The sequence below is a fragment of the Salmo salar genome, chromosome 09, assembly GCF_965601325.2.
Source record: "Salmo salar chromosome 09, fSalSal1, whole genome shotgun sequence".
NCBI classification, from domain to species: Eukaryota; Metazoa; Chordata; class Actinopteri; order Salmoniformes; family Salmonidae; genus Salmo; species Salmo salar.
Window position 1 is genome coordinate 38,005,783 of NC_138299.1, and position 25,588 is coordinate 38,031,370.

General features: G+C 43.0%; 1 protein-coding gene across 7 annotated transcripts in view; it reads right to left on the minus strand.

Moving 5' to 3' along the window:
* Positions 1-25,588, minus strand: part of fut8a (fucosyltransferase 8a (alpha (1,6) fucosyltransferase)) — a 188,161-nt gene that overhangs the window by 158,441 nt on the left and 4,132 nt on the right. For 2 of the 7 annotated variants that reach the window (XM_082955757.1, XM_082955758.1), the window contains exons 2-3: positions 20,423-20,497; positions 13,314-13,532 (exon numbers count right to left, since the gene is read on the minus strand). The exons of 2 other annotated variants lie outside the window; for them this stretch is intronic. The gene's annotated coding sequence lies outside the window, so the exon portion shown is untranslated. The remainder of the gene's footprint in view (positions 1-13,313; positions 13,533-20,422; positions 20,498-25,588) is intronic. 3 more of the 7 variants (XM_082955760.1, XM_082955762.1, XM_082955759.1) reach the window with 2 other exon arrangements.

Genomic DNA, 25,588 nt, shown 5'->3' on the forward strand with positions numbered 1-25,588 from the left:
CACTAATGCTTTCACTTTTTCCGGGTTCATCTGGACATTTCCTTCAGTGATGACATATCCCAGAAAGGAGAGGGTAGAACTCGCATTTCTCTGCTTTCACAAATAACTGGTTCTCCGGGAGGCACTGAAGGACTTGTCGAACGTATTCTTGGGCAGAACGGGGGGAAAAAACAGGATGTCGTCGAGGTAGACAAACACAAAACGGCTTAACATGTCCCGGAGTACATTGTTTACCAGGGCCTGGAAGACCGCTGGGGCGTTGGGGAGTCCAAAAGGCATAACCAGGTACTCATAATGTACACTGGCAGTGTTGAAGGCTGTCTTCCACTCGTCCCCTTCGAGTATCCGGACCAGGTGGTAGGCATTCCGAAGGTCCAGCTTGGAGAAGATGGTAGCCACCTGGAGAGGTTCAAAAGCCAAGGAGAGGAGTGGTAAGGGGTAACGATTCTTGATCGTTATGTCATTAAGGCCCCGGTAGTCAATGCATGGACGCAGGGTCTTGTCCTTCTTTTCCACAAAGAAAACCCTGCGCCGGCAGGGGATGCAGAAGGACGGATGCCTCCAGCAGCCAGAGAGTCTCCAGGCCGGATAGGGAATTTAGCCGATGTGGTGCCTGGGAGAAGGTCAATGGCACAATCGTAGGGATGATGCGGGGGAAGAGAAGTAGCTTGTGCCTTGCTGAAGACCTCCAGGAGGTCATGGTACTCTGCGGGGATGGCAGAGAAAGTCGAGCCTTGACTTAATCCCTGAGGAGGCCATCTCAGGGAAGCTTCGGGTCTTCTCGGAAATACAGCCTTTGGGGACTTCCGGATTCCTTTGGAGATGAACGAGCAGCAGCGGATGAACGAGTGTGCCCAAGACCAGACCTTCTCTCACTCCTACGTTCCCGTAGACGCCCATCAATCCTAAGAGTAAGGGCGATAAGGGAATCAAGGCCCAGCGGTATCACTCGAGCTGCTAGCTCGTCTTTTATTTCCTCTGAGAGTCCGTGAAGGAAGGTATCGAATAGGGACTCTGGCTTCCCGGCACTCTGGGCGGTCAACGTGTGAAAATCTACTGCGCAGTTTGCCACACTACGGGAGTAAACCCAATACGTTTTTGGGCTGCCTCTCTCCTGGATACCGGAGAATCTAACATTTTCTCACCTTTGCCATGAAATCTTCCAGATGACGACAAATGGCGGATTGTTGCGCCCAAACTGCCGTAGCCCAGGAGAGCTCCCTTCCTGACGTTAGCGTAATAATATACGCTATCTTCGACCAGGCGAGAGTGAACAAAGATGGCTGCAGCTCAAAAATAAGGGGGCATTGAGAAAGAAGACCCCGGCAGGTTCCAGGATCCCCAGAATATTGCTCCAGAGAAGGTAAGCGGGGTTCTCGGGGAGCCGGAGTAGGCTATACAAACCCACCACTGACAGTAGACAGGTTACGGGGTGGTTGGGAGCTTGGGAGGTCTCAGAGGTGGCAGGCTGCCTATGAGCAAACTCACTGATTCGCTCCATGATAGCCTTGAACCCTTGGTGGTGGCATTCCGTCAGGGTACGAAGCCCTTCCAAAAGGTCCAGCAGTAGGTCCAGCATGCCTCCCAATGGTGGCTCCCTGCAGGGAGATAGCATGGCGGAGCTGGTCCAAGTCTGCTGGGTCTGTCATGGCCAGTTTGTACTATAAGGGCTCAAGGCGAGACTCAGATGCAGACATGGGAGGCAGATGGTTTGAGCCTTTGATATTTATTAAATCCAAAAGGGCTAGGTAAGAGAATGAACTGGTTTTGACCTTTTGCCTGTCCACGACCAGAGTCCAGGAGGTGCAGTGTGACAGGCAGGCTCGAGGTTAGGGCAGGCAGAATGGTCAGGCAGGTGGGTACAGAGTCCAGAAAACAGGCAAGGGTCAAAACCGGGAGGACTAGCAAAAGAGAATAGAAAGGGCAGGAGCACGCTGGTTGACTTGGAACATACAAGCCGAACTGGCACAGACAGACAGAAAACACAGGTTTAAATACCCAGGGGATAATGGGGACGATGGGTGACACCTGGAGGGGGTGGAGACAAGCACAAGGACAGGTGAAACAGATCATCGTATGACAGAGACATCTGTGGCATTGTGTTGTGTGACAGAACTGTTCACAAACAGAGCCCCAGGACAGCAACACAATCAGACCCAACCAAATCATGAGAAAACAAAAAGATAATTACTTTATATATTGGAAATATTTAACAAAAAAACTGAGCAAACTAGAATGCTATTTGGCCCTAAACAGAGTACACAGTGGCAGAATACCTGACCACTGTGACTGACCCAACTTAAAGAAAGCTTTGACTATGTACAGAATTAGTGAGCATAGCCTTGCTATTGAGAAAGGCCGCCGTAGGCAGACCTGGCTCTAAAGAGAAGGCAGCCTATGTGCACACTGCCCAGAAAATGAGGTGGAAACTGAGCTGCAGTTCCTAACAGGTAGCCTAGTGGTTAGAGCGTTGGGCCAGGACCCGAAAGGCTGCTGGATCGAATCCCTGAGCTGACAAGGTAAAAATCTGTCGTTCTGCCCCTGAGCAAGGCAGTTAACCCACTGTTCCCTGGGCGCCGAAGACGTGGATGTCAATTAACTTCTTAGGGATAGGGGGCAGTATTCGGAAGTTCGGATGACTGAGGTGCCCAAAGTAAACTGCCTGTTACTCAGGCCCAGAAGCTAGAGTACGCACCTAATGGGTAGTATTGGATAGAAAATACTCTGAAGTTTCCAAAACTGTTAACAAAATGTCTGTGAGTATAACAGAACTGATATGGCAGGCAAAAACCCGAGGAGAATCCATCCAGAATTTGTTTTTGAGGTCACCACCCATTGAAATGGCTGTCTATGGGTTTCAGGCCTGTTTTTTTTTTTTTTTTAATTAGCTAGGATTTGTAGTTTTTCTAGGTGGCTCTCATTTTGACTGTAGTCTTGTGGCGCGCGTGGATCAGGGTGCGCACTTCGTTATTTATCTCCAGTATTGAACACACTATTCTCCGTCTTAAATGTTATCGTTTATTTACATATTAGGGTACCTGAGGATTGATTAGAAACGTTTTGACTTGTTTGGACAAAGTTTATTGGTAACTTTTCCTTTGTATGCATTTTGAACAAGGGGAACAGGTGGATTACTGAATCAAGCGTGCCAACTAAACATACTTTTTTGATGCTTTTAATGCTTTTGTGTGCAGGGCGCTGTCCTCAGATAATCACATGGTATGCTTTCGCCGTAAAGCTTTTTTGAAATCTGACAAAGCGTCTGGATTAACAAGAAGTTAATCTTTTAAATGATGTAAGACACTTGTATTTTCATGAATGTTTAATATTACGATTTTTGTATTTTGAATTTCGCGCTCTGCAATTTCACCGGATGTTGTCGAGGTGTGCCTAGCCCAAAGAGGTGCAGCCCCCCCCCCCCCGCACCTCTCTGATTCTGAGGGGTTGGGTTAAATGCGGAAGACACATTTCAGTTGAATACGTTCAGTTGGACAACTGACTAGGTATTCCACTTTCCCTAACCTCCTGCCAAATATATGACCATTTTAGAGACACATATTTCCCTCAGATGACACAGACCCACAAAGAATTTGAAAACAAACCCAATTTTGATAAACTCCCATATCTATTGGGTGAAATACCACAATGTGCCATCACAGCAGCAAGATTTGTGACCTGTTGCCACAAGAAAAGGGCAACCAGTGAAGAACAAACACCATTGTAAATACAACCTATATTTATGTTTATTTATTTTCCCTTTTGTACTTTAACCCTTTCATGCGTGAGTTCCAAATATCTCTAACGGTCGCCCCAGCGTGAGTTTTTTTATGCACGTGATGTTAGAACGTTCTCTCCATTCCAGAATGTGATTTTTACGCAACAGTACATTTAATCCGCGCTGCCCTCAAACCAAGGCACGCAGCCTGTTTTTACTTCCAGGCTGTTTTCAACTTGTCAATTTCAAATTATTTTCTAACAAGTTTTTCTAACAAGTTTTCTAACATTTTCTAACATGTTTTTAAAAAAACCAAAGCATTCTAAATAAGCGTTCTAATCACACGGGTGTGATCGTATGCTTCAGGGACCACTGTAGAACGATCACACCCATGTGATGGTATGTGTGAAAGGGTTAACTATTTGCACATAATATGACATTTGAAATGGCTTTATTCTTTTGGAACTTTTGTGAGTGTAATGTTTACTGTTCATTTGTATTGTTTATTTCACTTTTGTTTATTATCTAGTTCACTTGCTTTGGCAATGTTAGCATACGTTTCCCATGCCAATAAAGCCCTTAAATTGAATTGAACTTAATTGAGAGAGAGAGAGAGACAAATTGGTTTATAGAACTGGATTGGCTAAAATGATTCCCCGGTTACAATGTGGTGATTTCAATGACATAAAAATTCAAGACATTTGTAGTGGTTTGACCAAAATGTCTCTAGTGCAGTAAAACAGCAGTCACAGCAGTGATAATGACAAAATGTGGTTCTATACATGGTGTTCCACTCAGTAGCTCTAATTACAGCAGTAGTGCCCCTGGTCAGACTGAAGCCAGAGACAGTCAGTCAACCAGTCAACTAGTCCATAAGTTAGCCAGTCAGTCAGTCACCACAGATTGTATTATACTTTTACATATCCAGGAAGTCCCATTGAGGTGTGGATACTTATTTTACGAAGAAGACCTGGCCAACAGATAGATCCTGTAATATATTGCAACCAAGCATGTAACCTGTTATTGATGGATAAGGCACAAGAAGTACTCCTTCTCTCACTTCTGCACTATGAACTTTTGCAGCCATCCAAAGGGAACCATCTGCTGTCTAACCTACTCCATCCATCTCATACCATGTTACTGGACTGGGTTTTCCAGAGATCCTGGTTGGAGGATTACGAATTTCCTGCTTATTATAACTTCGGAAATCTTCCAACCAGGATTTCTGGAAAACTTGGGAATTTGTGGAAAGCTACTGTATTACACATGTGAAAGTGAAGATGCATGGAAGACGTGTCACAAAAGACCAAATAGGCTAAGAGTGATTGCTAACTAACTGTAAACCACTTTAGCTGGCTAGCTAATCATATTGTCTAACAGTGGGGTGAAACAATTAGCTTACTTACTGTTAATTAGCAAGAGGCAAATCTCTTTGCTAGCAAACGTGATGGTGGCAGCCCCAGCCTCCAGCCCCCAGCAGTGCCAGGGCCTGGCTGCATGCCAGCTCAGCTAAGGCACATGCCAGCGGGACAACAGTCACACAGAAAACCAAAAACCGAGATTGATTGAATCATACACTGTGCTTTATTATCCCCTTGGGGAAATTATTGTGGTACTACAGCTGCAGTCAAATACAGGACACATGGACACACGAACAAATGAGAGAAACTTAGACTGTGTGGACACCTGAGATGATTAATGTAAGAGGCTGGAGCTACCTGAGCTTCCTGTGGTCTACTCTGATTCCTGCAGTCCTCCTCTCTGATGAGGCTAGAGACTATAGACATAGAGGCTGGAGGCTAGAGCTGGGTTAACTGAGGAACTGCCTGTACTTCCTGTGGGCTCTGACCCTTGTCTCCTCTCTGCTGGATCCCTGTCTCTTTGCTGAGAGCTCTGAGAGCCACAGCCATCAGAGAGCGATGTGAGGGGCAGGCAGGGGGGTAGGCAGACCCAGTCAACTGCAGCTGGCCAGCTCCAGAGCTCTGACCCAGCACTCTGCAGCCTGCAGCACACAATCACCACAGTCCAGTCAGCTGGGGATATGTGGGATGGATGATGGACACATTCTCTACACTCAACACAATTATGTTTAAGTGCAGCAAAAAGTACTAAATTCTGCTATGTTGTCAAACTGGGAGTATGGGACTTTCCACCACAGACTCATATTAGAGCAGGCATGTATAGAGGGCAACAGTACTGCAGACAGAGTGTGTGTAGTAGGCTAATGTGCTAGTGGTGTGTTTTAAGTGGGAGTTTCAGGTTATGAATCAGTGCTGGTAAAATGTAATAAAGAGTGCTCAATTCTGTTATCAAACTGGGACTTCCCAGTACAGCGACGTGTAGGGAGAGCAGACAGTGAATGTACTGTGTAGTAGGGTACTGTGCTGTAAGTGGCAGACTCAGGTTATGAATTAGTGGTTGGTGAAATCCAATCAGGCCAAACCAGTCATATCCTGAGGAATCCTCTTAGTGGAGAAATGCCTTGTTCCTGCGCCACTGGCCTAACCATGAGTCTGCTGCACTCAGTGCACTGGCGCACACACACACACACACACACACACACACACACACACACACACACACACACACACCACACACACACACACACACACACACACACACACACACACACACACACACACACACACACACACACACACACACACATTCCGGGTCGCCTCTGGGAATAGAATTGATGTATACACTGACTCTGTGACTGGGTTCATCAGGAAGTGCATCGGGGATGATGTGCCTACTGTGACAATTAAAGCTTATTCAAACCAAAAACCGGGGATAGATGGCAGCATTCATGCAAAACTGAAAGTGTGAACCACCGCATTTAACCAAGGCAAGGTGACTGGGAACGTGGACGTGTACAAACAGACTAACTATGACCTCCGCCCAAGAAAGCAAAAGTAACTTAACTAAATGACAATCGTCCCATAGCACACACTTCTGTAATTATGAAGTGCTAGATAATGACTATATCACCTCCATCTTACCTGACACCCTAAACCAGGGGTCAACTAGATTAAGACGCAGATGTTCAGGGGGCCGGAACATAATTACAAATAACTAATTTCAGGAAACTAGGCATATGTCGCACGTCACTACTTCACAGGAGAGGGATTTGAATGTAAAAATGTTTTTTTTTTAATCAAAATTGTTTTTTGTTGTTGGCAGAAATGACTTTGGGAACATGTGAACTTTCATGTGCCTTAATAACAAACTTGTATGCCATCTATAAATATGAAAACAATTGTTAACCTGTTAGGGCTAGGGGGGAGTATTGACACGGCTGGATAAAAAACATACCCGATTTAATCTGGTTACCACTCCTACCCAGTAACTAGAATATGCATATACTTATTACATATGGATAGAAAACACCCTAAAGTTTCTAAAACTGTTTGAATGGTGTCTGTGAGTATAACAGAACTCAAATGGCAGGTCAAAACCTGAGAGATTCCTTTACAGGAAGTGGCCTGTCTGACCATTTCTTGAACTTGAACCATCTCTATCTTTTACTAAGGATCTCTGCTCTAACGTGACACTTCCCACGTCGTCCATAGGCGCTCAGAGCCCGGGAAAAAACAGAATGTCGTCATTCCAGCCCCAGGCTGAAACACATTATCGCCTTTCTCAAGTGGCCGATCAAGGGACTCTGGGCTTATGCGCGTGACCCGACCGCCCCCGCCTTTGTGATTTTTTCCTCTGTTTGCCGAAAAGGAGATTCCCTGTCGGAATATTATCGCTTTTCTACGAGAAAAATGGCGTAAAAATTGATTTTAAACAGCGGTTGACATGCTTCGAAGTACGGTAATGGAATATTTAGAATTTTATTGTCACGAATTGCGCCATGCGCGCGACACTTCTTTACCATTTCGGATAGTGTCTGGAACGCACGAACAAAACGCCGCTATTCGGATATAACGATGGATTATTTTGGACCAAACCAACATTTGTTATTGAAGTAGCAGTCCTGGGTGTGCATTCTGACGAAGACAACAAAAGGTAATCAAACTTTTATAATAGTAAATATGATTATGGTGAGTGCTAAACTTGCCGGGTGTCTAAATAGCGAGCCCGTGATGCCTGGGCTATGTACTTAGAATATTGCAAAATGTGCTTTCACCAAAAAGCTATTTTAAAATCGGACATATCGAGTGCATAGAGGAGGTCTGTATCTATAATTCTTAAAATAATTGTTATGCTTTTTGTGAACGTTTATCGTGAGTAATTTAGTAAAATGTTAGCGAATTCCCCGGAAGTTTGCGGGGGGTATGCTAGTTCTGAACGTCACATGCTAATGTAAAAAGCTGGTTTTTGATATAAATATGAACTTGATTGAACAAAACATGCATGTATTGTATAACATAATGTCCTAGGGTTGTCATCTGATGAAGATCATCAAAGGTGAGTGCTGCATTTAGCTGTCTTCTGGGTTTTGGTGACATTATATGCTGGCTTGAAAAATGGGTGTCTGATTATTTCTGGCTTGGTACTCTGCTGACATAATCTAATGTTTTGCTTCCGTTGTAAAGCCTTTTTGAAATCGGACAGTGTGGTTAGATTAACGAGAGTCTTGTCTTTAAATAGCTGTAAAATAGTCATATGTTTGAGAAATTGAAGTAATAGGATTTTTAAGGTTTTGAAAATCGCGCCACAGGACGCAAGCGTCCCACCTAGCCCATAGAGGTTAAATTACGAGCCTAGTTGGTTTAGCAACATAAAAAGTTAGGAACCTTCCCGCTAGCCATGATTGGCTGAGATAATGGATAGGCTGGACATGCTGATAGATGAGTTCGGATTGGTCTACCATGTAGCATGCTTCTGTTTATAACATGAGCTGCTCAGTATGTGTAGGTAATCCTTTCTAACGCAGCTTTTTTGAAAGGTATCATGAAGAACTGTGATAATGTTGCTAATGCTCTCCACTCTCCACTTTCTGGAGGACCGAATTATGAAATCAGTGGAATGCCCGGTGGAAGCAGAGTATGATAGCTAATGAGATGGAGAAAATGTAGGCGTTGGATTATTCGGAGGGAGTCGAAAAGACACAAAGGCTGTTGTAAAAACAACTGTCTCCGGATTACATCTCGAAACTAAGGGCAACTATGGCATCCGTGACAGAGAGGGAGAAGCGTTCATCCATGTATATGGATAAGAGAGTCTAGCTAGCTACATTTTCAGATATTAGACGTTTCTAATTTTGTCAGAAAGTCGTTTTCACTGCAAGTTAAAGTGTACTGTTAGCTAGCTAGCTAAAGTTAGCTGGCTGGCTGGCACGCTAGCTAACGTTATGTGTATGATCTGTATAGTAATATTTTTCATATCTCAAAGCCATTTGCATTGCTAGTTATAGCGTAACGTTAACTAGCTAGCTAACATCGAACATAGTTGGTTAGCTTTAGCTACATGTAGATTCATGCAGGGTAGTAACGTTATGAGTTGGGATTATGCTTCATTATTTAGGTAGCTAGCTTGCTACATGTCTAAATAAAAAACTCCACTATGCAAGTAACCATTTCACTGTCCCGTATATCTGCACACTACCCTATCCCACCTGGACAAGAGGAATACATATGTAAGAATGCTGTTCATCGACTACAGCTCAGTCTTCAACACCCTAGTGCCCTCCAAGCTCATCACTAAGCTCATGGCCCTGGGTCTGAACCCCTCCTTGTACAACATGTTTCTGGACTTCCTGACGGGCCAACCCTAGGTGGTGAAGGTAGGCAACAACACCTCTGCCACGCAGATCCTCAACACGGGGGCCCCACAGGGGTGTGTGCTCAGCCCCCTCCTGTACTCCCTGTTCACCCATGACTGTGTGGCAAGGCACGTCTCGAACTCAATCATCAAGTTTGTAGACGACACTACTAAACTTGATGATTAGCAACAACGACGAGATGGCCTACAGGGAGGAGGTGAGGGCCCTCAGAGTGTGGTGTCAGGAAAATAACCTCACACTCAATGTCAACAAAACAAAGGAGATGATCATGGACTTCAGGAAACAGCAGTTTTAAGTTCCTCGGCGTACACATCACAGACAAACTGAAATGGTCCACCCACACAGACAGCGTGGTGAAGAAGGCGCAGCAGCGCCTCTTCAATCTCAGGAGGCTGAAGAAATGTGGCTTGTCACCAAAAATACACACAAACTTTTACCGATGCACAATCGAGAGCATCCTGTCGGGCCGTAAGGCACTCCAGAGGGTAGTGAGGTCTGCACAACGCATCACCGGGGGCAAACTACCTGCCCTCCAGGACACCTACACCACCCCATGTCACAGGAAGGCGAAAAAGATCATCAAGGACAATAACCACCCAAGCGACTGCCTGTTCACCCCGCTATCATCCATTAGGTAAGGTCAGTACAGGTGCATCAAAGCTGGGACCGAGAGACTGAAAAACAGCTTCTATCTCAAGGCCATCAGACTGTTAAACAGTCAACACTAACATTGAGTGGCTGCTGCCAACATACTGACTCAAATCTCCAGCCACTTTAATAATTAAAAATTGGATGTAATAAATGTATCACTAGTCACTTTAAACAATGCCACTTAATATAATGTTTACATACCCTACATTATTCATCTCATGTATATACTGTACTCTATACCATCTACTGCATCTTGCCTATGCCGTTCGGCCATCGGTCATCCATATATTTTTATGTACATATTCTTATTCATTCCTTTACACTTGTGTGTTTAAGGTACTTGTTGTGAAATTGTTAGATTACTTGTTAGATATTACTGCAGTGTCGGAACTAGAAGCACAAGCATTTCGCTACACTCACATTAACATCTGCTAACCATGTGTATGTGACAAATAAAATGTGATTTGATTTGATTTGAAATTGAACCGTCCGCAACCGCAGGGCTCTCCAGAGGGTGGTGATGTCACACACACACACACACACACACACACACACACACACCACACACAGAATATATACAAGCACACACACAGTGAATATACATGAGCCTACCTGGATCAGGTGAAGACCTCCTGGCTTAACCTTGCTTGACCTAACACACTGATCCACTTTTCACATCTGACTTACAGAGAAACCAGCTTCATAACCTTACATAAACCTGAAATGCAAACTTCACCCCTTAAACACACATGTGCACGTACACATGTACACACGCTCGCATGAGCACACACCTTCCCTCCCTTACCCACACACTCCCCAGCCCTATCCTGCCGTTCCCCTTGGTAGTGCATCCTCCCACAGAACCACCAACGGCTTTAAGCGCTTGGCTTCTGGGATGCTTAATTATCCCAGAGGGGCTGTTAGAACATAAGAACACTGTTATAATGCTTTTAGGATGTTAGAATGGAACATTAGAATGCCACAAGGCTCTATAGATTCCCTCCACCACATGCTCCAGTGGAGCTGAGGCAGCACATAACATCACCATACGGGTCACTGCTGAGTGATGCAGATAGAAAGGGAGAGAGGACAAAGTATTCAGCAAGACACATCAGAAACACAACGCTTATTTCATCTGCTCACTGCTTCGGGACCAATGATTTATATATACATTAAATGACTGATTGGGGACACAGTGCCACGATCATGGCACTCCCTCACCATTGTAAAAAATATTTTGGAAGCTATAGAAATTGATTTTTTCATGACTACATTTGTTTTTGCCACATTTACATGATTACAGACACCGTAATGCATTATTTTAAATTATATTATGTGAGCTAAACATACAAAAACAAATATTTTCCTTTAAGTATCATTTTTTGAGATGCCTAATGTTACTGTCCCCACTAGAACAAAAACATAAATACATGTAATTTGGTCCTTGAAACGTTTAATTGAAATACTGTAGAATTACATGAATTCATATGAAGGATTTCTCCTACTGGGGATTGCCAATATGGCCGACCGGTGGCTTCAAAGCCTCTCAATGTCCCATACGGTAAATAGCATCAGCAGTCCAGAGTTTATATAAACAAACTGAAATATGACATTTACATAACTATTCAGACCCTTTACTCAGTATTTTGTTGAAGCACCTTTGGGAACGATTACAGCATGATGCTACAAAGTTGGCACACCTATATTTGGGGAGTTTCTCCCATTCTTCTCTGCAAATCCTCTCAAGCTCTGTCAGGTTGGATGAGGAGCGTCACTGCACAGCTATTTTCAGGTCTCTCCAGAGATGTTCGATCGGGTTTAAGTCCGGGCTCTGGCTGGGCCACTCAAGGACATTCAGAGACTTGTCCTTAAGCCACTCCTACGTTGTCTTGGCTGTGCTCTTAGGGTCATTGTCCTGTTAGGTGAACCGTCGTCCCAGTCTGAGGTCCTGAGTGCTCTGAAGCAGGTTTTCATCAAGGATCTCTCAGTACTTTGCTACATTCATCTTTGCCTCGCTCCTGACTAGTCTCCCAGTCCCTGCCACTGAATAACATCCCCACAGCATGATGCTGCCACCACCATGCTTCACCGTAGGGATGGTGCCAGGTTTCCTCCAGACGTGACGCTGGACATTCAGGCCAAAGAGTTCAATCAAGACAATGACCATAAGCACACAGCTAAGACAACGCAGGAGTGGCTTCGGGACAAGTCTCTGAATGTCCTTGAGTGGCCCAGCCAGAGCCCGGACTGATCAAACATCTCTGGAGAGACCTGAAAATAGCTGTGCAGCGACGCTCCCCATCGAACTTCAAGAAACAGGTTTCATGAGCAGCCGCACACAAGCCTAAGATCACCATGCGCAATGCCAAGTGTTGGCTGGAGAGGTGTAAAGCTTGCCGCCATTGGACTCTGGAGATGTGTTTGTGTGTTTGTCTGGAGTGATGTGTTTGTCTGGAGTGATGATTCACGTTTCACCATCTGGCAGTCCGATGGAAGAATCTGGGTTTGGCAAATGCCAGGAGAATGCTACTTGCTCGAATGCATAGTGCCAACTGTAAAGTTTGATGGAGGAGAAATGCTTCATAGAGTTCAAGTAACAGACACATCTCAACATCAACTGTTCAGCGGAGATTGCATGAATCAGGCCTTTTTCGTGACTTGACTTTAACATTAATCTGAAGACAGTTATTGATCTAATTAACTAACTATGTTTAATTGTTACCCAATAATCATGTAACAATTAACTCATTAGGATCTGGGGCACCACGAGAGCGGTTCTTAAAAGTATTACCATCTCCCGAATTAAACTCAAAAAGGTATTTACCTATCACATCTATAAACAGTCAACTTATTAATCATAACCTCGTATCATATCACCATTCGTAACATCCTTGCATCTGCAAAAACCCAAGCCTTACTTGATGATTCAGTACTACACAAATTGGTTTAATTATTTATTTACTAGTTAATTAAATGGGAACACAGGATAAACACACACACACACTATGCCCCGTGTATTGACTGTAGACGTAATATGCTGAAAACAGGTCCCTAGCGGATTGACAACATGGATACTTGTTAAAGAAGAGATGGAGAGAGAGAGAGGGACAGAGACACACTGCCACATTTAGAAACTATTCTCACCTACAATAACCATATACTTTGCACACGAACTTCCACCCGCTTTGAGCAAGAAATCATGAATGTATTTACGTGAAATGCCTGAGTTTGCCGTGGATCTCTCGGTGAACGGGGCATCCTTGGAAAGGGGGTGGGCCTTGCATCCAACAACTCTTCTACTGTTGTCCTTCTTCGTAGTTATCCGGTGACATGTCGTGTAGTCCTGAACAGAACTACAGAGTTGATTTTCCTTCCATTCGCTCTTGAAGATGCTTCTTTGAAGATAGGCTAGCCAGCCATATCGATGGTTCCCTAATGATGAGAGTAGCATAAACAATGGTTTGAGCAGAGTAACAGGATGGTCCTACTTAAATTTGCTTTTGAAGATACTTTACTTAGGACAGCTAATCAGCCGTACCAGTGATTGTCTGGGAGGTGAGTTTATCGTCTCAACCTCGTGTTGAGATTCAAAGTTCACACCATTTTAAATATGTAGCTGCCGCTTCACGCTTTTTCTAGTTGAATGTGTTAATTTCTTAACCCATCATTTATACATTTTGCTCGAAAGGGGCGGTTCCGGCCGGCTGACACTCTCTGACTTCACCTCGGTAATTACTCACTGTGCAAAGTTATGGAAAACAATTATCTCTTATAGCTTCTCAAATCACATCCCTCTCAACAAAAACCCTTTCATAATTTTTCATATTACATGCACAACCCATAGTTTAGAAACTCCAGCTATGTAGTGTGTGTACGTTCAAAGTTACAGTACTTCCTGAATAACATTTTTAATGACATCACAAAATAACAAACAAAATGACATTAGTGTTCTATGGATCGCCTCTGACCAATGAGTTTGAGTTCATTTTTACAGGGACAGTGCACATTAACCTGTTAGGGCTAGGGGGCAGTATTGACACGGCTGGATAAAAAACGTACCCGATTTAATCTGGTTACTACTCCTGCCCAGTAACTAGAATATGCATATAATTATTGGCTTTGGATAGGAAACACTCCAAGGTTTCTAAAACTGTTTGAATGGTGTCTGTGAGTATAACAAAACTCAAATGGCAGGTCAAAACCTGAGAAGATTCTGTACAGGAAGTACCCTGTCTGACCATTTCTTGGCCTTCTTTGCCATCTCTATCCATTACAAAGGATCTCTGCTGTTACGTGACACTTCCTACGGCTCACATGGGCTCTCAGAAGGCGGCAAAAAGCTGAATCGTGGCTTTGCAGGCTCTGGCTGAAACAAAGTAGCGTGTTTGGGTAGTGGCTGGTTACAGTACTGTGAGACTCAGGCTTGTGCCCGCGTCGACAGAATGCTTTGTTTTCTTTCCTCCGTTTACCTAAACGGAGATTCCCGGTCGGAATATTATCGCTTTTTTACGAGAAAAATGGCATAAAAATTGATTTTAAACAGCGGTTGACATGCTTCGAAGTACGGTAATGGAATATTTAGATTTTTTTTGTCATGAATTGCGCCATGCTCGAGACCCTGATTTACCATTTCGGATAGTGTCTGGAACGCACGAACAAAACGCCGCTATTTGGATATAACGATGGATTATTTTGGACCAAACCAACATTTGTTATTGAAGTAGCAGTCCTGGGAGTGCATTCTGACGAAGACAACAAAGGTAATCAAACTTTTGTAATAGTAAATCTGATTTTGGTGAAGGCTAAACTTGCTGGGTGTCTAAATAGCTAGCCCGTGATGCCTGGGCTATGTACTTAGAATATTGCAAAATGTGCTTTCACCAAAAAGCTATTTTAAAATCGGACATATCGAGTGCATAGAGGAGTTCTGTATCTATAATTCTTAAAATAATTGTTATGCTTTTTGTGAACGTTTATCGTGAGTAATTTAGTAAATTGTTAGTAAATTCCCCGAAAGTTTGCGGGGGGTATGCTAGTTCTGAACGTCACATGCTAATGTAAAAAGCTGGTTTTTGATATAAATATGAACTTGATTGAACAAAACATGCATGTATTGTATAACATAATGTCCTAGGGTTGTCATCTGATGAAGATCATCAAAGGTTAGTGCTGCATTTAGCTGTGGTTTGGGTTTTTGTGACATTATATGCTAGCTTGAAAAATGGGTGTCTGATTATTTCTGTCTGGGTACTCTGCTGACATAATCTAATGTTTTGCTTTCATTGTAAAGCCTTTTTGAAATCGGACAGTGTGGTTAGATTAACGAGAGCCTTGTCTTTAAAATGCTGCAAAATAGTCATATGTTTGAGAAATTGAAGTAATACCATTTCTAAGGTATTTGAAAATCGCGCCACGGGATTCAACTGGCTGTTGCGTAGGTGGGACGAATTCGTCCCGCCTAGCCCAGAGAGGTTAATCAACGTCTCAGTAAACGTGCTGGTTTTTCAACCGCAGTCTCTGTGCAGGTTATTAAAAACAATTACAATAACAATACAAACAATCAATGAGAAGTGAGCACACGCAGAGCAACACAGGACAAGCAAGACATAGCATGCAGACACAGCAACATAGCACAAAAAGCAACAAGACAAAATCCATAAAAGCAACAAGTGTTTCCACACCTCACAAACTACAGACAACAGACAACATAGAAAGTGGAAATACACAACTAGGGATTATGTTCTCAAGTCTGATTGGCCTTTAGCCAAGTCTTCATGTATTTTGTGAAAGTGTGATAGGTGGTGAAGTTGTGTGTGTCTGGTGGCAGTGTATTCCAAACATGGGTAGCTCTCACAGAAAAAGCAGATTGACTAAAGGTGCTTTTCCTTAAGGGAACTATACAGTCACCTCTCATGGCAGACCTTGTGGATCAGCTGCCATATGTTTGGGTTTTCTGTTTAACAAAAGTACTGACTGGAGGGGGAGCCAGGCCATTTAGGATCTTGAATACAAGACATGCGTCAGTGTATTGCACAAGATTTTTCCAACTCAGGAGCTCATGATTTCTGAGGATGTAACAGTGATGATGGATATTGGCTTCCTATCAAGCACTTTGAGAGCCTGTTTGTAGACAGACTGAATGGGTTTTAATGTTGTACAGCAAGCAGTATGTTAAGAGGGGGAGTATCGTAGATTTGAAGTACAGTTTTGCTACCTCTGTAGTCAAACATGTTCGTCTAAATCGGAAATTAGCTAGATTGAATTTCGTTACTTGAGTTACTTTTCACCTACTTTTTAAAGGAGAGGTTGGAATCAAGTATGATGCCAAGGTACTTAAAATCAGACACCACCTGGAGCTTCTCCCCTGACACATAGACATCTGGCTCAGGAGCATCAGTTGCCCTCTTTGTGAAGAATAGGCAGACAGTTTTTTTCACATTGAGATGCAAACATGAGTAACTGAGCCACTTTGTAACATGGACCATTACAGTAGTGAGTTCTTGTGCAGCTTGTTGTTTGCTCTTTGCATGCACATATATCACTGAATCATCTGCATACATTTGAACTTCAGACCCAGTACAGAGGGCAGATCATTAATGTACAGGCTGAACAGGAGGGGCCCCAGAAATTACCCTTGGGGCACGCCCACATCATAGCTAAGAGTGGGCGACAGATCATTGCCCACTCTGACACGCTGAGTTCTGCCTTCAAGGTATGATTTCATCCATCTCACGGCATCGGGGAAAAGTTGAACTTGGACAATTTTGTGATGAGAACCTCATGGTTAACAGTATCAAAAGCCTCCCTTACATCCAGAAACACAGCCCCAACAACGCCCCCTTTGTCCACCTTGACTTCACAATTTCCAGAAGAAAGCAGTTGGCCGTTTCTGTGGAGTGTTTTGCTCTGAAGCCAAACTGCATGGAGTGTAATGTGAAGGGGCTGTTGTTGAGGTGGGCAATCAGTTGTTCTCCTACACACTTTTCAACACAAAATTCCCCACATTCTACATTCAAAATATTGTACCAGTATTCACTTTTTAACTTGTTAAGAGTTTCAGCGGGAAAAGGTCTGTTGAGACAAAGCACAGGCCTGGATCTTCTCCCTTGATTTACAACAGGGTGTGAGTGCCAATCCCCACTAGTTCTATCCTCCCCCTCTACAGGTGAAAGGGGGTCTGATTGAAGTTAGTCATTGCAAACCTGATCTGACCTATTTGGATTCTTGTGGTCAGTCATGACACCTTCATGGTTGAATTGCTGCAAAGATACCACTACTAAAGGACACCAACAATTAGAAGAGACTTGCTTGGGCCAAGAAACATGAGCAATGGACATTAGACCAGTGGAAATCTGTCCTTTGGTCTGATGAGTCCAAATTTGAGACTTGTGGTACCAACCGCTGTGTCTTTGTGAGACGTAGAGTAGGTGAATGGATGATCTCCGCATGTGTGGTTCCCATCGTGAGGCATGGAGGAGGAAGTGTGATGGTGTGGTGGTGCTTTGCTGGTGACACTGTCTGTGATTTATTTAGAATTGAAGGCACACTTAACCAACATGGCTACCACAGCACTCTGCAGCGATATGCCATCCCATCTGGTTTGTGCTTAGTGGGACTATCATTTGTTTTTCAACAGGACAATGACTCAACACACCTCCAGGCAGTGTAAGGGCTATTTGACCAAGAAGGAGAGTGATGGAGTGCTGTATCAGAAGACCTGGCCTCCACAATCAACCGACCTCAACCCAATTGAGATGGTTTGGGATGAGTTGGACTGCAGAGTGAAGGAAAAACAGCCAACAAGTGCTCAGCATATGTGGGAACTCCTTCAAGACAGTTTGAAAAGCATTCCAGGTGAAGCTGGTTGAGAGAATGCCAAGAGTGTGCAACGCTGCTATCAAGGCAAAGGGTGGCTACTTTGAAGAGTCTCAAATATAAAAAATATTTTGATTTGTTTAACACTTTTTTGGTTACTACATCATTCCATATGTGTTATTTCATAGTTTTGATGTCTTCACTACTATTCTACAATGTAGAAAATAGTAAAATAAAGAAAAACCCTTGAATGAGTTGGTGTTTCCAAACTTTTAACTGGTACTGTATATATAGGTGTGACATGACATCAGCAATGTGGATTAGGAGTGAGGGTGCCAGTGTGGTTCTGGTTTAGTAAACGCTGAGTAGCTGTGGTATGTGTTTTTCTCCTGAGGTGACGGAGGTTTTCCACATTTATTCTCCCTCTCCCTCTCTCTCTCTGTCTCTCTCTCCTTTTCCATTGCCTCTTGTCCAGCTGAGCCATACAGGATTATGGAACATTCAAACTTTATCTTTCTTTCTTTTTTCTCGCTCTGTCATTCTTTGTAGCCAGCTGCAGCAAATGGCTACAGTGTTAGGATTTCACTGAGATAAGGGACAAACTAGTACTCTGTTATGATGAGTGTTTTCCCTCCCCCTACTACCAACGCTATCTCTCGCTCTCTTGTCACCCCCCTCTCTGTCTCTCTCTCTGGCCATGTGTGACTGTGAGGGGATTGTTATGAGTTTGTTTCCCTCCCTCTACTACCAACGCTCTCCCTCCCTCTCCCTCTTTCTCTCTTTCCCTCTATCTTCCCTGTGTCACTGTGTGGGGACTGTCCCTGTCTAACCCCTTGGGACTCTGAAGGGGGCTTTGTTTGACCAAGCGTGTCTAGGAAAGAGTCTCACACACACACTGTTTTGTGAGTAGAAGGCCTGAGTAGTATACAGCAGCCTGACTGCCTGTAAAACCTGCATGTATTTCTTCATGTAGCATAACAAATGAAGAAGTGCTAGTCTGTGCAGGAGTAGGTCATATGAGGACTGTTGTTCTATTCCTGACTTCCCCTGTCGCTCCCTGGTGATGTCAGAGCAGAGGAGAGGTGCTTCCCGGCAGCTGCATGAGAGACGCTCCACTTCAGTTGCGTCCCAAATGCAACCCTATTCCCTATGTAGTGCACAACTTTTGACCAGAGTCCTATGGAGCCTGGTAAAAAGTAGTGCACTAAATAGGGAAATAGGATGCCATTAGGGATGATGCGCTGACTCCACACTGCAGCCAGAGAGAGAGAGAGATTTTTATTTATAGCTGACCAAAGGTCCCTGTGGTTGGGCTGTGGGCACTGTGACTGTCAGGGCTAATGGGGTCAAACACACTGACTGGCTAGCCCAGGGCCTGGACGAACCACTGACTGGCTAGTCCAGGGCCTGGACGAACCACTGACTGGCTAGCCCAGGGCCTGGACGAACCACTGACTGGCTAGCCCAGGGCCTGGACGAACCACTGACTGGCTAGCCCAGGGCCTGGACGAACCACTGACTGGCTAGCCCAGGGCCTGGACGAACCACTGACTGGCTAGCCCAGGGCCTGGATGAACCACTGACTGGCTAGCCCAGGGCCTGGACGAACCACTGACTGGCTAGCCCCGGGCCTGGACAAACACTGCAGGGAACACATAAGCACAGGCAGGTACGCTCAAATGTACACACATGATGCTTGCACAAACACACACATCCTGAAATGTATTTTACATTTTTGTATAATTAACCTTTATTTAACTAGGCAAGTCAATTAAGAACAAATTCTTATTTACTATGACGGCCTACCAAGAGGCAAAAGACCTCCTGCGGGGACGGGGCTGGGATTAAAAACACAAATGTAGGACAAAACACACATCACAAGAGAGACACCACAACACTACATAAAGAGATACCCAAGACAACATAGCATGGCAGCAGCACATGAGAACACAGCATGGTAGCAACACAACATGACAACAAAATGGTAGCAACACAACATGGCAGAATCACAGACATTGTTGGGCACAGACACCAGCACAAAGGGCTAAAAGGTAGAGACAACAATACATCACGCAAAGCAGCCACAACTGTCAGTTAGAGTGTCCATGATTGAGTCTTTGAATTAAGAGATGGAAATATAACTGTCCAGTTTGAGTGTTTGTTGCAGCTCGTTCCAGTTGCTAGCTGCAGTGAACTGAAAAGAGGAGGGACCCAGGGATGTGTGTGCTTTTTAACAGGTCTTTAACAGCTCTTTAACAGAATGTGGCGAGAGGAACGGGTCTTTTATGTGGAGGATGAGGGTTGTAGTAGGTATCTCAGATAGGCCTCACTCCCCCCTAAGAGGGTTTTATAAATAAGCATCAACCAGTGGGTCTTGCGACGGGTATACAGAGATGACCAGTTTACAGAGGAGTATAGAGTGTAGTGATGTGTCCTATAAGGAACATTGTTGGCAAATCTGATGGCCGAATGGTAAAGAATATTTAACTGCTTGAGAGCACCCTTACCTGCAGATCTATAAATTACGTCTCCGTAATCTAGCATGGGTAGGATGGTCATCTGAATCAGGGTTCGTTTGGCTGCTGGGGTGAAAGAGGATTGATTACGATAGAGGAAAACAAGTCTAGATTTAACCTTAGCCTGCAGCTTGGATATGTGCTGAGAGAAGGCCAGTATACCGTCTAGCCATACTCCCAAGTCCTTTTATGAGCTGACTACCTCAAGCTCTAAACCCTCAGAGGTAGTAATCACATTTAGCAATTAGGATTCGTTATCTGTAATGTTCTAAAGATATATTTTTGATTGTGTTTTTTTTTTCATTCCAGTACAACTCAACAACAAAAAAGTCCTAAGAGGTCTCGAACAGTCTAAAAATGTAAAATGTCCATCCTTAGGAAAGAGGGGGAATGGAGCGAAAAAGAGAAATAAAGAGAGCAAGGAGAGGGAAAGAGGGAGAGAGAGAGGTGGGGCGGAGCGGGGTAGAGAAAGACAGAGAGAAATAGAGAGAAATAAGGAGAGAGAGAAGGATAAAGAAATACAGTGAGAGATAAAAAGAGAGGGAGAGAGAGAAGGCAGATAGAGAAAGAGAGACTGAAATAAGAGAGAGAAGAAAAAAAATTGTTAGAGTAGTCCTTATTTCCTAGCAAGTGTCTCTCTGCTGTCTGATCAGTAAACATGGAGCATGCTGGAGCCTGGATGATCAACCATAACTGAATATGTTGCCATAACGTAATAAACATGAGGTGTTTTTGATTGACAATGTTTCATAGAGCATTAATTATACAACCCCCCCTCCCCCCATATGCTACAAACACTGTCAGGCTGTGTGTGTAACAGTCAGTGGTGTAGGTGAGGCTGTGAGGGTCTGTGATTTGGACTAGGATCCCCATATGACCGCACCCTGACCGGTATCAGATCCGCCTCAACTTCCTCCTGCACACTGAGGCCACAGTGAGTGGTAGGCTACAGACTGGAGAAAGCCACATGTTGTTGCAGGAAATGGTGACGAGGACTTGGGCAGATAACACAAGCCTTTGTGGTAATGTTTGACTAACAAACACTGTGACTGTAAGGTTTACAGAGTTTTACAGATAACCCAGACAAGGTGTGTTACATTTCAGCGACCCTACCCCAGAGAGAACAGAGCTTGCTCCTACAGCAAACATGATATGTTTCAAACTTATCTGAATACAAAAGAACACGGATATGGAAAATAACACTTTTTGGCTGATGTATTGTTATCAATAAATTCACACATTCACTCCCAAACAAAGCTTGCTGAGCTTTCAAGTAATATGTAATATGAGTATTCCATTTGCGAACAAGGCAACAATGGCCTCTTAGACATCTGCCATCTTATCAAAATACATTGTAGCCTCGGCTATAAGATAGACTTGTTAAATAACACAGTGAGCAGTGCCAGAATGCATATATACCCTAGGCCTAGTGCGTCTGTATATACTATGGGAAACAAACAGGGACATTGGAATATAAAGGAGACTATTATCAAGTTTCCAGCCTTGCGGCTGGCTATACAACAGACACCTTATACATTAGGGCTAGAAATTGCCAGGGACTTCACGATATGATATTATTACGATACTTTGGTGCCGATACGATATGTATTGTGATTGTCATGATTCTATATATATTGCAATTCGATACTCTGATTGTATTGCAATTCGGTGTTCCAAACATTTTGCTCACCATATGTCTGAGAGAGAGCCATGAGAAAATTAGTTTTGATCAGTCATGCAAATAAAAGGGCTCCCTATTTAAAAAGATGGAAAACAAGCTATGAAGGAAAAATACTGGAGTTTAGGTGCTGGTACACCCAACTAGTGCAAAAATAACATTGCGATATTGTCAAAACGATACTATATGATATATCGTCAAAGATAATATCCCGATATGAAACTGTATTGATTTTCTACCCCATAACTTTAATACAGATTATACACTTCATACAGATTATACACTTTATACAGGTGGGGCACACAGGTGGTCACATATAAATTATCCCGGAAACCAAGGTTTAATCAACCCAAGCCCAGGATGATACAAACAGACAGAGTTATGATCACATACTTGGAGATGGCCCATCATCTATTCTATGCTATTATGTCTCTACCTGTCTGTGGCAGAGATGAGTCATAGGGTTACAAAAGCTCAAGGAGGTGGGGTGGGGAGTACTGACCATGCTTTTTTCCATAATCCTGAAACTCTTAAGGGAAAATAACACCCTGACTATATACAGTGCCTTCAAAAATAGATTTTTTTGTCACTGGCCTATACACAATACCCCATAACATTAAAGTGGAATTATGTTTTTCAAACTATGTACAAATGAATTAAAATTAAAAGCTGAAATGTCTTGAGTACCTCATCTCTGTGCTCCAACATACACTTATTGTCACATCCTGACCATAGAAAGCTGTTATTTTCTATGGTAGAGTAGGTCAGGGCGTGACAGGTGGGTTTTCTAGTTTAGTTTTTCCATGTTGTTATGTTCTAGTTTTGTATTTCTATGTTGGGTTTTGTTTGGGATGATCTCCAATTAGAGGCAGCTGGTCCTCGTTGTCTCTAATTGGAGATCATACTTAAGTAGGTGTTTTTCCCACATGGGTTTGTGGGAGATTGTCTTTGAGTTTGTTTCACCTCGGCGTCACGGTTTGTTATTCAGTTTATTTATATGTATTTCATAGTTTCACAGTTCAATAAAATGTGGAACGATAATCACGCTGCACTTTGGTCCGCTCCTTCCTACGACAACCGTGACACTTATCTGCAATGTCCCTCAGGTGAGCAGTGAATTTCAAACATATATTCAACCTCAAAGACCAGGGAGGTTTTCCAATGCCTCGCAAAGAAGGGCATCTATTGGTAGATATGTATATAAAAAAATAAACAGACATTGAATATTCCTTTGAGCATGAAGTTATTCATTACACTTTGGATGGTGTATCAACACCCAGTTATTACAAAGATACAGGCATCCTTCCTAACTCAGTTGCCAGAGAGGACGGAAACCGCTCAGGGATTTAACAATGAGGCCAGTGGTGACTTTAAAACAGATACAGAGTTAAATGTCTGTGATAGGAGAAAACTGATGATGGATGAACAACATTGTAGTGACTCCACAATACCAACCTAATTGACAGAGTGAAAGGAAGGAAGCCTGTACAGAATACAAATATTCCAAAACATGCATCTTGTTTGCAGTAAGGCACTAAATGAATACTTCAAAAGAATGAGGCAATACAAAGTGTTATGTTTCGGGGAAATCCAATAGAACACATGACTGAGTACCACTCTCCATATTTTCAAGCATAGTGGTGGCTGCATCATGTTATGGGTATGCTTGTAATTTTTAAGGACTGGGGAGTTTTTCAGGATAGAAATTAACGGAATGGAGCTAAGCACGGGCAAAATCCTAGAGGAAAACCTGGTTCAGTCTGCTTTCCACCAGACACTGCGAGACGAATTCACCTTTCAGCAGGACAATAACCTAAAACCAAATCTACACTGGAGTTGCTTACCAAGAAGACAGTGAATGTTCCTGAGTGGCCGAGTTACAGTTTTGCCTTAAATCTGCTTGAAAATCTATGGCAAGACCTGAAAATGACTGTAGCAATGACCAGAATTTTGAAAAAATAATAATGTGCAAATGTTGCACAATCCAGGTGTGGAAAGCTCTTAGAGACTTACCCAGAAAGACTCACAGCTGTAATTGCTGCAAAGGTGCTTCTACAAAGTATTGACTCAGTAGTGTGAATACTTAGATATTGTAATTAATTAGATATTAATTAGTAATGTAATTTAGATATTTATGTATTTCATTTTCAATACATTTGCAAACACTTCTAAAAACATGTTTTCACTTTGTCATTATCAGAGTATTGTGTATAGATGTAATCCATTTTGAATTCAGGCTGTAACACAACAACATGTGGAATAAGTCAAGGGGTATGAATACTTTCTGAAGGCACTGTGTATATCATATTGCCTATAGATCCATAGGGAGGGAAACTATGTCCTGTAACCAGGATGCCCATAGGGAGAGAGACCCTGTTCTGTTCTTCATTAGGAGAGGTGGTTGATTGACTTACTAATGACCACACCTGTCATTCACTGACACTGTGTGTAGGTGTTTCAGGTTGTTGCCAGGTACTCCTGCTGACACTCAAGGTATCTGATGCTATTGTGCAGACTGCTGAGAAGGTGTGGAGATCAGGGTGGACTGGGACCAATAATCGGCCCTGGAATTTCTAGCACTCTGGCCATTTTTCCTTGAGGCCCTCATTATTCAGAGGGGTTGGGTTAAATGTGGAAGACACATCTCAGTTGAATGCATTCAGTTGTACAACTGACTAGGTATCCCCCTTTCCCTGTCCCTTTCATTATTAGCCAGATAATTATCATTTTGCGCCAAATAAAAACAAGTTAGACAGTCCCACTAGGCTAAAAATGGACCGAAATGCCAGATACCAGTCCGCCCCTGAGTGGAGTGACAGGTAGAACAATCTCTCAATGGACCACATCATTAAAGTTATTTATTTGAAATTTTGCCGGATGATATCTCTTGATGCACCAACTCGTTTTCAAGAGTGTCCAAAAGAAAAAAAAAGAAAAAAAAAAAACAACAAAAAAAGAATTAGTAACAAGAAAAATATGGCAACTACCATCTAACAATAATAACAATGAAATATTTTTTTTTTTTTTAACTTACATTAACAGCATAAAAAAGTTATTGTACAACTACTAATAGGCCTATAACTAATAAAAACTACTGCTACAACAACACATAAAAACTACTGCTTCAACTACTAATACAAATAATAAACTACTGCTACAACTACTAATACAACTAATAAAACAAAGTACCTATAATATATACAGTACCAGTCAAAAGTTTGGACACACCTACACATTCAAGGGGTTTTCGTTATTTTTACTATTTTCTACATTGTAGAATAATAGTGAAGACATCAAAACTATGAAATAACACATGGAATGATGTAGTAACCAAAAAAGTGCTAAACAAATCAAAATATATTTTATATTTTTGTTTCTTCAAAGTAGCCACCCTTTGCCTTGATAACAGCTTTGCACACTCTTGGCATTCTCTCAACCAGCTTCATGAGGAATGCTTTTCCAACAGTCATGAAGGAGTT